Source organism: Temnothorax nylanderi, unplaced genomic scaffold (assembly GCF_030848795.1).
Source record: "Temnothorax nylanderi isolate EJ_2023f unplaced genomic scaffold, tnyl_v1.0 TNYL_tig0394_pilon, whole genome shotgun sequence".
Lineage (NCBI taxonomy): Eukaryota > Metazoa > Arthropoda > Insecta > Hymenoptera > Formicidae > Temnothorax > Temnothorax nylanderi.
The window spans coordinates 116,971-130,028 of record NW_027249456.1 but is presented as its reverse complement, the minus strand read 5'-3'; positions in this window follow the sequence as shown (position 1 = coordinate 130,028).

Here is a 13,058-nt window from a genome sequence, read left to right as displayed (position 1 = left end):
AGCACTTTCATTATCTTCAATGTGTCAGGTATTTTAAAAGAACACTAAATTTATCTTTAAAAATAGGCAAAATTCAAGCAGCTGTAACTTTGTTAAAAATGAACAAAATTTAAATTTAAAAAAAGGATTTTAAAGCTTGAAATCTCTACTTTTGAAAGTTTTTATCGTGGATTGAATAAGAAATGAGCATTTTGACTTTGATTGCTCATAACTTCCTTAAAAAACATCGTATTACAATTCAAAAAACAGATTCTTAAAGCTGAAACTTTGCTTTATTGAACGGTATAATTGCCAAATTTTTTAAAATAACAAATAGACATGATACAAATGGATGAAAATAATGTAAATTATTTTTAAATGCAAAGTACTTAAAAGTACAAAAAAACATAAAGAATAAATTTGTTTTATTTGTATCATGTCTACATGTTATTTAAAAAAATCTATTTTCTTAGAAATAATAGTCTGTAACACCTTTAGCTTTACAATCTGTACATACTGTTTGTAAGATATACTCTTTATAAGACTAGTTACAAGAGGATGCGTAACACTACAAAATGCATGATATCAGTACAAAATTACCTTTTTCAAAAAAGGTAAAAAAAGGGTGCCAAGTACACGCGTGGTTGTTACCTCTGAAAAAAACCAAGTGGTAGTATCATTAATTTTATCTCACAAAATTGTCTCACAAAAATTGTCTCACAAAATTGTCTCACAAAAATTGTCTCACAAAATTGTCTCACAAAAATTGTCTCACAAAATTATTAAATTACAAAATTGTTACTTTATTCAATCCAAGTGATATCTATCTTAACAAAATTATTAAAAACAGAAGTCGTTTTTGTTCGACCCAACTGGCCTAATAATTAATATATTTAAACTCACAACGTTTCGAAAAATTATCTCACAAAATTGTCTCACAAAAATTGTCTCACAAAATTGTCTCACAAAAATTGTCTCACAAAATTATTAAATTACAAAATTGTTACTTTATTCAATCCAAGTGATATCTATCTCGAAAAAACCTAAATAACAAGTGGTATCTATTTAAAAAAAAATATGTGAAATCTTTTAATACTGCGCCAATTACAAAGAGAGAATATATATATATATATATATATATATATATATATATATATATATACCTTATAACAAAATTATTATTATATCACGAAATTGCGTTACCAAACTCAATCCAAGTGATATATATATTTCAAAAAAATATATGAAATCTTTAAATTACGCCAACTACAAAGAGAATATATATATTGCTTTGAAAAATAATTGTAGTGCAACTACTCTTAAAAAATAAAACAAAATTGTGTTACCTAACTCAACCCAAGTGGTATGTATCTTTGTATTCCTGAGGATCTTTCTATCAACCCAAGTGGTAGTAGTTTTAATTCTCCTTGATAAAATTATAATATTACAAAGAATCATTTAATCATTTTAATCACAAAGAATTAAAGAGGTAACATTATAAAATAAAAATATTTAATTAAAATAAAATAAATAAATTTTTCTTGTAAAAAACTTGGCGCTGCTTTTTAAGGTTAATCCAGACAAACTTGCATAGGTGCATAAGCATATGCATAAAGAGATGGATTGGTCTATTTCCTTTTGCACATATATCTGAACCAATAAATTTCTTACGCTTATGTTTATGCGCGATGCAAATTTGTCTGGATAGACTTTAAAAAAGCAGCGCCAAGTTTTTTACAAGAAAAATTTATTTATTTTATTTTAATTAAATATTTTTATTTTATAATGTTACCTCTTTAATTCTTTGTGATTAAAATGATTAAATGATTCTTTGTAATATTATAATTTTATCAAGGAGAATTAAAACTACTACCACTTGGGTTGATAGAAAGATCCTCAGGAATACAAAGATACATACCACTTGGGTTGAGTTAGGTAACACAATTTTGTTTTATTTTTTAAGAGTAGTTGCACTACAATTATTTTTCAAAGCAATATATATATTCTCTTTGTAGTTGGCGTAATTTAAAGATTTCATATATTTTTTTGAAATATATATATCACTTGGATTGAGTTTGGTAACGCAATTTCGTGATATAATAATAATTTTGTTATAAGGTATATATATATATGTATATATATATATATTCTCTCTTTGTAATTGGCGCAGTATTAAAAGATTTCACATATTTTTTTTTAAATAGATACCACTTGTTATTTAGGTTTTTTCGAGATAGATATCACTTGGATTGAATAAAGTAACAATTTTGTAATTTAATAATTTTGTGAGACAATTTTTGTGAGACAATTTTGTGAGACAATTTTTGTGAGACAATTTTGTGAGATAATTTTTCGAAACGTTGTGAGTTTAAATATATTAATTATTAGGCCAGTTGGGTCGAACAAAAACGACTTCTGTTTTTAATAATTTTGTTAAGATAGATATCACTTGGATTGAATAAAGTAACAATTTTGTAATTTAATAATTTTGTGAGACAATTTTTGTGAGACAATTTTGTGAGACAATTTTTGTGAGACAATTTTGTGAGACAATTTTATGAGACAATTTTTGTGAGACAATTTTGTGAGATAAAATTAATGATACTACCACTTGGTTTTTTTCAGAGGTAACAACCACGCGTGTACTTGGCGCCCTTTTTTTACCTTTTTTGAAAAAGGTAATTTTGTACTAATATAATTTTACGGGGAGGGAGAGAGGGAGAGAGGGAGAGAGAGAGGGGGGAGAGAGGGAGGGAGGGAGAGGGGAGAGAGAGAGAGAGAGAGAGAGAGAGAGAGAGAGAGAGAGAGAGAGAGAGAGAGAGAGAGAGAGAGAGAGAGAGAGAGAGAGAGAGAGAGAGAGAGAGAGAGAGAGAGAGAGAGAGAGAGAGAGAGAGAGAGACTATTTGCGTGTCTTATTACATATGTCCTCCGGGGCGAAGCCCGGGTAACCAGCTAGTCATATATAAATGTAACAGCTGTTATATTAACTACTGTTACATATATCCCCACAGTAAAGGTGCTTTTCACGTTGACGCTCATTTTCAGCGAGCAAAAATGTTCAGAAGTAATATTTTTTATTTATATGGGTATCTCTAAAGTCTGACCCAGCACCCTTCTTCGGATTTCGGAAACGGCTTTAGATATGAAAAAATGTTTCAGATAAAAGTTGTAGTACAAAAAGGGAGACAGATGATGAAAATATGGACTTGACTTTGAATGACCTTTTCAAGGCCAGGTCAATATAATCAGAGTTTTCTTAAAAAAAAAACCCCCCCCATTTTTTATTGCATATTCTTATAGCCTTTTTAATAGCATAAATAATATTCTACACAATATAAAAGTTTCAAAAAATAATTGTCTTAAAAAAAATGGCGATTCTTACTACTGAATTAAAATTATGTCGAACATTAAAAAAGGTGGATGACTTACAATTATGTCGGGACATAATAAAAATTCGGAATTATTTTGATGTCCCGACATAATTTTAATTTATCCAATTTTTATTATGTTTGACATAATTTTAATTCATTTCAGTAAGAATCTCCATTTTTCTTAAGACAATTATTTTTTGAAACTTTTATATCGTGTAGACCTAAGTCGTCTACAGACGATTCCGAGTCTCGACATCGAACTCGCGAAACTCATGTTCGACCGTTAGACGCCGTGCCGTCGTAAGCGGTGAGATCCCGACGACGCGCGACGGGCAGAGGCGCCGTACGGCCGGGCTCGTGCGACGACCGGCCCGCGTAGCGAGGACCGGCCGCCTAGTAGTGTGTCACATTGTTTTGAGCCTTTCGACTCACGAGACTCCTAGAGATATCATTGCCACCTTTGACTAGAGAGGATACGGCCTTAAGCCGTGATCAGACTACGGATTGGGATTGAGATTGGATTGAAATTTGACCAATTAGAGCAAAGTTTACTAAACTTGAGATCAGTTTTCTCTGTTCTGATTGATTAAATTTCAATCCAATCTCAATCCCAATCCGTAGTCTGATACGGGCTTTAGAGGCGTTCGGCATAATCCCACGGATGGTAGCTTCGCACCACCGGCCGCTCGACCGAGTGCGTAAACCAAATGTCCGAACCTGCGGTTCCTCTCGTACTGAGCAGGATTACTATCGCAATGACAGATCTTCAGTAATATTAATTAATTTTAAGTAATATCTTCAAGTAGTAATATTTTACAGATATATATAAATATAAAATATTATTTCTGAAGATTTTTGCTCGCTGAAAATGAGCATCAAGCGTCAACATAAAGAGGCACCATTAGAGAAGAAAAATGTGTATGCGAGATATTATAACAAACAATGAAAAAAATAGGAAACGCAGCGTGAGCCTGTAAAGCATAGAACTATAAAAATGTAGAATTTCGATGAAAATGAGCGGTCCCAGCTCCCCCCCCCTTTCTCTCTCTCAAAAATACTAATAAAAAAGACTTCTTTTGTTCACAATTTGTTCATTAAAAATTATTTGCTGCAAAACGAGTCTTTTCACAAATTTCCCTATAGTTTAGACAATTTTAAACTTTATATTCGAATTCAACAGGCCTAAAAATATAAAGATAGATAGATAGATAGATAGATTAATTTTATATATTTCCCTGATAGGCAAATTTTGATCCCATTTCAGCATCGTTTTTTATAACAATTATTTTATTACTTGTTATTTTTTTCTAAGCATACACTTATATTTTCATTAAATTGTTATTTTTTTTATTTTACTATTAACTATTAACTGTTATAACTATAATTTATAAACATTATTATTTATTTATAAATATATTACATATACTTATAACCTCATTCAAGCTCATATTATTATTTCGAATTTATATAGTATAAACGCTTACTATACTTCTAGGTCTGTAAAAATTTACAGCCTGTATGAATATAGGTACAGGTCATACATTTTTTTTATTGCGGGTTGGGTTTTTTGGTCTCAGAACCTTCGAATGAAAGTATAAAGATAGGTATGGAATCTCGATTTTATACAGTCGATAAAAGAAATTACTGTGGTTAATAACATATTATAGAAATATTAGATATTTTATTGTAAAATTTGCTGTGTTTTTGGCAAATATTTACCTTTAAGCGGGGAGCACACACTTCTGCACAACGCATAATGCGTACACTGAGAAAAAGATTTCTTTGGACCAAATAAGGCTCGTTAACAGATAATAAATGGCATGGTTGGATACGGCGAATCGAATCAATTTGTTGAATCAATGCAATCGTTAGTTTGTGATAATAGTGAATATTTCTTAGTAGTTAAAGAATATAATTTTGGCACAAAAGTATATTTTGTTACATTGATACTGGCGATGCGCCGCGTAGCGGGCGCGAGCCGAACTCTCTCGCCGCGTGAGAGTGCGCAGCATTACGTGCCACGGAACCGAGCACGAAACAAAAGCAAGATTTCTTATCTATTAAGAAATATAGAGTTGGCTCAACAAATCGCATTCAACATACCGATTGTGTGGAATAAAATGAAGTTGTCGCTGCCGAATTTGTACAAATTGGTATGCTGCATTTATGTCATACCGATTACAAGTTCAGCATCTGAACATGCGTTTTCTTTTACAGGTTTACTTATCACAGCAAAACGTTCTGCGTTAAAACCATCAAAAGCTAATAAAATATTATTTATTCACGATAATTTCAAATTATTAAAAGATATATATTTAAAGTCAGTAAAATACATATAAGTTATATTATTCATATTATTTATACAATTTAATGTGAGGAAATGTTTAATAAAAGTGAGAAGTCTGATGATTATACAGTGAATTACATTTTATTTTTGTTACGTATGATGGTCAGTAATAACATTTTGAGATAAATTTTATTTTATTTTGTTGTAAGGGAAGACATTAGTAATGCTAATAAAGTGATCGTATTTTGAAAACAAGCTACATGTATTTTATATTCTGAAAATCTTAATATAATGTATATAACTATGTATTATTTATGCTATTTTTGCTTTCATGTTATTTATCAAAAGTTAAAATTAAACTTTATCTTAAATCAGAGGGATTTAAAAAAATGTACTAACGCCGCCGTTCGCCGCCGCCGCCGATTCCGTCGTCGTCAAACAAAGAAAAATTTTCAGCGAACTCGCCGCCATCAAGCTATTTTGCTTCAAACGCCGCCGCCGATATGAAATATAACAGCGCAAGGGTATATGTAATTTGTTCCGCCATGGTGTTGCACGTCCGATGAAAAGTAGGACTAGGATTGTCCAGACTCTTATATAGGGACTCTAGATGGTTATATTTTTATTTTTTTTTCTAATAACTATTCTTTTTACGAACCTTTAAATATGCAATTCCATCAAAAATCCGCAATACAAAAGCGTTTTATTAATTAATATCTTTATTTTTTTAGAAATACTGTTTTATATAAGCCGCTCAGTGTGCTTCTTTTGTTTTTTAAATATTTTTTTGGTTTCTCGTTATTTTTTTCAGAAAATATTGAGTAAATTTATATATATATAATGTTCTCAAATACTAATATATTAGTATGTTGTATGAACAACCGAATATTGTTCTTCGGGATAAACGCGTCTAATGCCAGGTTTCAATACTTCTTGTAAAATTTCTACATATTCTTCGGCATCCATTCTTGGGGTTATCTCTACGAGATCTAATAATCCATTGGCAGTCATGCTTCCCCAAAAGCCTAATGTGATTCTCCCGCTATATCCTGATGGAAGAACGTACTTTGGATCTAAACGTTTTCCTTCTGGTCGCCAGACACGATATCGTCCATCTTCTGCGGATGAGAAGACTTTTTCATCCATCCAAACAACAGCGTTCCATTCTTCTTGAAGTGTATTCAAATGTTCTCTTGCAAACTGCATTGTTTGTCTTCGATGTTCTGGCTTTAGTTCTATTTTCTTTGCTGCAGGACGAGAGTGAACCTTTGCAGCATTTAATCGGCGTCTAATTGTTCTCACGGAAATATTTAAGTTCCTGTTCTGTAAGACAGTTTCAGCTGCACCAAATGGATTTTCATCCATAGCTCTAACAATTTCTTCATTTTCTTCCGGTGTTGTTTTCTGAGGACCTCTGTTATTCTTTCGATGATCTTGGAGATTGTTCATTCCTCCTTCTTCGTACTTGGTGATCCACAACGCAACTGTTTGACGACTGCATCCCACAATGCGCGCAATTTCTGCTTTGCTGTGACCTCCTTGATATAAACCAATTATCCTTCTTCTTTCTGCTGTATTTAAATTTGCATTTAAGTGCCGCTCCATCTTTACGACTTTAACCACTTTATGTCAATTTCATTTTTATTAATCTTTTATTTAGTATTAGTTATTGGATATGTTACTATGGTAATATAAATACGGTGCCAAAATTCAATGATGTAATTTAATTTAAATTATAATTAACATCGATTTTATTAGAAAAATAGCCAATCTGCTGTTATGTCAGCAAATATTATATTCATGTGCTCTCTCTCTCTCTACGAGTGTATATACACATAATTTTTTAAACGATATTATGCTTTTTTTTCACAAAAAGTAATAGTAACGCGTAAAAAGGAAACAATAACGTAATATTTTTATAAAAGTACTTTTAATTTTAATAAAGTAAAGTATTTTTATAAAGTAATGTTTATATATGTATATATATATGTATATATATATATATATATATATATATATATATATATATAGATCGCTTTGTGAGCATATCAAGTTATGCAGAACGCGTCGTGGACGTTTCTCAAATGCACATATCGCGTTGTGGATAATAAAAACGTCCACACACCGAAAAAATATCTCATTTCGGTATTTGGATAATCAGCACCGTCCACAACGCGTTATGGATGTTTTTTTCGCTCACTGAGCGATTTCGGTGTTTGGGCCTAACATATATAATACATTATAATTTTTATTATAAGCAAAAGTTATTTTATAAAAATACTTTACTTTATTAAAATTAAAAGTACTTTTTTAATAAAAATATCACGTTGCTGTTTTCTTTTTCTCCCGACTGCTGCCAACCTTCGGTTGGCGAAGACGAGGGAGTATGCGTTTTACTGGGGCCGAACCTTTGTTACCTTAGTTCTCGATAACTACAACATACTATGATATGTGCTTCCGTATATAAGTTTCTTATTGATCAAGCAAGGTTTATAGCTTATAATTATCATTAATCGTTGTGTTAAATAAAAAGCGAAAAAACGATATATTACATTTATACGTTCTCTTATTGGCTATCGACTGAGTTACAGAGGAAATTGATTAACCAATGACATGCATCCGCATGGAGAATTTTAGTGATTTCCAGTTACCTCTATTGAGCTCCGGCAGAACGTACAGCTGTTCTGTTCATCGCTGCACGCTCATTGGATATCGCTCGTCGTGCACGATGTTATCGCGCGCGCTGGCTGGTCTGCTCTATTGCTCACATGTCATATTTGGCCGGTAGTTAGAGGTTAAGTTTGTTTATACAGGTTTAATCTTTACAAAATTAAATAAAAATATAATAAATAGTGTGATAAACAGTAATACACTGCATAATACAAGTTTGTTTATCGAATCATTTCCTTGGAAATACCATGTGGTATCAAGTATCTTATATGTGTGTATACATACAGGGTGTCAAGTAATAAGCGGATCACTGCTCGTGATGCCCGTGATGGGCAGTTAAAGCGGGTAAAACTGAATCGAAAAGTCTTTTACTATTTTGTAAGTATTTCAATAATTAATAAGAAAATAATTAATAAAGATACGCGAATCAAGATGCGTTCGTGCGATTCGACGAGAAGGAGCAGCCCAATGTTTACGTTGCTAGGCCGCGGCGAGATATTGGGAGGAACGCTATGTTTATAACAAAAATTATTAACTATACATGAGTGACACTCATTGTCATTATTGTTTATAAAGCACTCCTCTCATAATATTTCGCTATGCACATAGTAACGTAAACGTTGGGTTGCTCCTTCTCGTCAAATCGTGTGGATGTGCACACTGATTAATTCTCTTATCTTTATTAATTAATTTCTCAATTTGATTCAGTTTAATTCGCTCTTTCTGTCCACGAGAAGTGGCCCGCTTATTACCTAACACTCTGTATATACATGTTTATATAATTGTAAATTTAAATTTATTATATATAAATAAAAATCATTAAAAATGCCAAAAGGATAGAGAAAATTACTTGTCATAATTAATCTCATATACTATTGTGTATAAGATTTAGATTATGCCTATAGTGCCTACATTTTCAACTATTTATATATTATAAAATATACTTCTGCATAGCATAGAAATATATATATTGCTTTTAAAAGTATGAAATAAATAAATAATTAAAATCTTGCAACTGCAGCAAAAAGATTGTAAACAAAAATTATAATAAAATTAAAAAAATAAAAACTTAAAAATTAATCAGTAAAAAAACAGATTTAAAAAACTAAAAATTAAAAAATTAAAAAATTTAATAAAAACAAAAATTATAATAATAGAAAACAAAATACAAAAAACAAGAACTTAGAAATTAATTGGTAAAGAGTTAGTTTAAAAAAAAATAGACTCCCGACTGCTGCCTAAAGTAAGTTAAATAATAATAAAAAACCAAAAATTTAAAAAAGTTAAAAACAAAAACTTATATAAAAAAATTAAATTAAAAAATTGTTTTTAAAAAAAAAAGACTCCCGACTGCTGCCTAAACTAGGTTAAATTAAATGCAGAAAATAAAAATTAATAAATAAAAACAAACTTATAAAAAAAATAAATTTAATAACTAAAATTTAAAATAAAATGTAAAAACAAAAACATACAAAAAAATTTAAAAACAAAAATTTATACAAAAATAAATTTAACTAAAAACAAGTTTAAAAAGTTTAAAATAATTTAAAAAAATTTAAAAACAATAAATAATAATAAACAATAAATAAAAAGTCTTAAAAATTAATTGGTACATAAGACAGGTTTATTTGGTAATAAAAATGTAATATACATATAATAATAAGTATAAAGTACAAAATTAAAAACTTCTAAAAATTTAAAATAATATTAATTATAAAATATTAATACAATTGACACACTATTAGGAAATATTATCTAATAACAAATATGATTGAAAATACATACAAATACTTGATTACTTGCTACAATTTATTCTTCTTATTATTATATTAGGCATTACAGACGCGCGCTTTGCGCGCGCTATTTAGTTTTAATATTACTATTACTATTATACTCTATTAACACTTTCATACACATAACTGTCAAAATATACAATGACAGCCGCTCACGAAGTAAGCGTAGCCTGAGAACCAATCGGCATCGCGGAAAAGCGACAACAATTAAAAAATTTCGATAAATTCGAATATTGATTTAACATGCCTTTTTTAGAAATGGAAGTAGAACATTAATGAAAAAGAAGTAAATTAAAGACAAATTTTATAATGAAAAATACTCTTTTATTTACGCTATAATTTATTAGTTGCATATTTTAAAAGAGCAGTCGGGAGACGCCATGCCAAATTTTATACTTAATATTTCAACATATATTTTTGCTTCTCTCTTTCTGTATGCATTTCTCTGTTTATGTATGTGTGCGTGCGTGCGTGCGTCGTGTACATGCACATGTATATAAGAATACACATATACATGCACACACGTGGCGTCTCCCGACTGCTCTTTTAAAATATGCAATTAATAAATTATAGCGTAAATAAAAGAGTATTTTTCATTATAAAATTTGTCTTTAATTCACTTCTTTTTCATTAATGTTCTACTTCCATTTCTAAAAAAGGCATGTTAAATCAATATTCGAATTTATCGAAATTTTTTAATTGTTGTCGCTTTTCCGCGATGCCGATTGGTTCTCAGGCTACGCTTACTTCGTGAGCGGCTGTCATTGTATATTTTGACAGTTATGTGTATGAAAGTGTTAATAGAGTATAATAGTAATAGTAATATTAAAACTAAATAGCGCGCGCAAAGCGCGCGTCTGTAATGCCTAATATAATAATAAGAAGAATAAATTGTAGCAAGTAATCAAGTATTTGTATGTATTTTCAATCATATTTGTTATTAGATAATATTTCCTAATAGTGTGTCAATTGTATTAATATTTTATAATTAATATTATTTTAAATTTTTAGAAGTTTTTAATTTTGTACTTTATACTTATTATTATATGTATATTACATTTTTATTACCAAATAAACCTGTCTTATGTACCAATTAATTTTTAAGACTTTTTATTTATTGTTTATTATTATTTATTGTTTTTAAATTTTTTTAAATTATTTTAAACTTTTTAAACTTGTTTTTAGTTATTACGCATTACCGTTACTTTTTGTAAAAAAAATAACATAATATCGTTTAAAAAATGATATGTATATACATATACACACGTAGAGAGAAAAAGAAAGAGAAAGAGAAAGAGAGAGAGAGAGAGAAAGAGAGAGAGAGAAAGAGAGAGAGAGAGAGAGAGAGAGAGAGAGAGAGAGAGAGAGAGAGAGAGAGAGAGAGAGAGAGAGAGAGAGAGAGAGAGAGAGAGAGAGAGAGAGAGAGAGAGAGAGAGAGAGAGAGAGAGAGAGAGAGAGAGAGAGAGAGAGGAGAGAGAGAGAGAGAGAGAGAGAGAGAGAGAGAGGAGAGAGAGAGAGAGAGAGAGAGAGAGAGAGAGAGAGAGAGAGAGAGAGAGATTTATTATGCCCAAGCAAGGCTAAAGGGCAAAAAAGTAATATAGCAGTTACAATAATATGGTAATTACATACTATAGCAGTTATAACAATATAGCAGTTACAAGATGTTACAGACAGAAGTCGATGTGAGTTTGATAGAAGTACAGTACTGTAATTACAAAGCATAATACAAAGATACACATGATGTAAGCAAGAGCGAAATATTAAAGACAGAAGTTGATGTGAGTTTGATAGAAATACAGTACTGTAATTACAAAGCATGAGCATGCTCTCTCTCATAAGGCGAGCAACCAATGATCCAGCATACAAACAATTGATAGGATGTTGAGTATGACGCAATAAAATATGACCAATTTCAATAATATATACACTATAAAATTAAGAACTAACGCAACTTAATAAGTATAATGAAAATAGAATATGAAAATAGAATATGATAAGAAGCAAGTAATACTAAGCAAACTAAACAGTGTATATAAAACTAAGAACTAGAGCGCGTCGCAATCTTCAAACTATTAAAAAAACGAAGAAAGCACTAGAAGCCCTATACCAAAAACTGATGTTATCCAATTCCACGCGCAAGCAAGTCGATATGTCCACAAGGAAAATTAGCGTTATTGAGCAATACAGATAAGAAAATTTACATGTTGCATTATGCCGAACGATAGACAAGCTTAGCGAGATCAGCATCTGAGTCAATGCAGATAATGGGCTGTCCGTCAGAAGACCTTACGCATATATGGCCATTTTTAACCCAAACAAACTTATAGGCGTTCTCCCTGGCAATACGCTTGACTCGCTGTAGCAAGTCATACGTGCACTTAGGGAGCAGTACATTCACGTATACATATCGATCGGTACCGGCATCACATATATCACGCTGTTTGAGAGCACCCTTTTCGCGCTTTTTCGAAATTATTGCGTCACACACAGTACTAGAAGCAAGAGTGACAATAATCGAACTCGACGCTGCAGTGACCTTGGAACTGCCCTGAGTAGCAGATGGTACTCTGTTGACCATTCTCACGCCAAGAACGTGACTAGCCAAGTGAGGTACATTTAATGCCTCGAGCACATTTTCAGAGAGTTTCGCAGGAGTAATGGATGTCGTCGATGGCAAGCCAGATACAATAAGTTCATTACACAAGTGAGCGTCGTGAGCTGGCCGAGCAGACTTCAGTTCACGGATTTCACGAACATGATTAGCATTGTCTAGTTCTAATTGCGCGATACGCTGACTATTTTCAGCTACAGTATCAGTAAGACGATTTAAGTGACTAAGTTTGTCACTGATTTCTTTGTTAGTCGAATCTGACTTTTCCATGAAAGCAGTCAGCTTCGCGTCCGACTTTTCCATCTGCTCAATCAACCCACGCAAAAGCTCATTCGTAGAGTCATGTG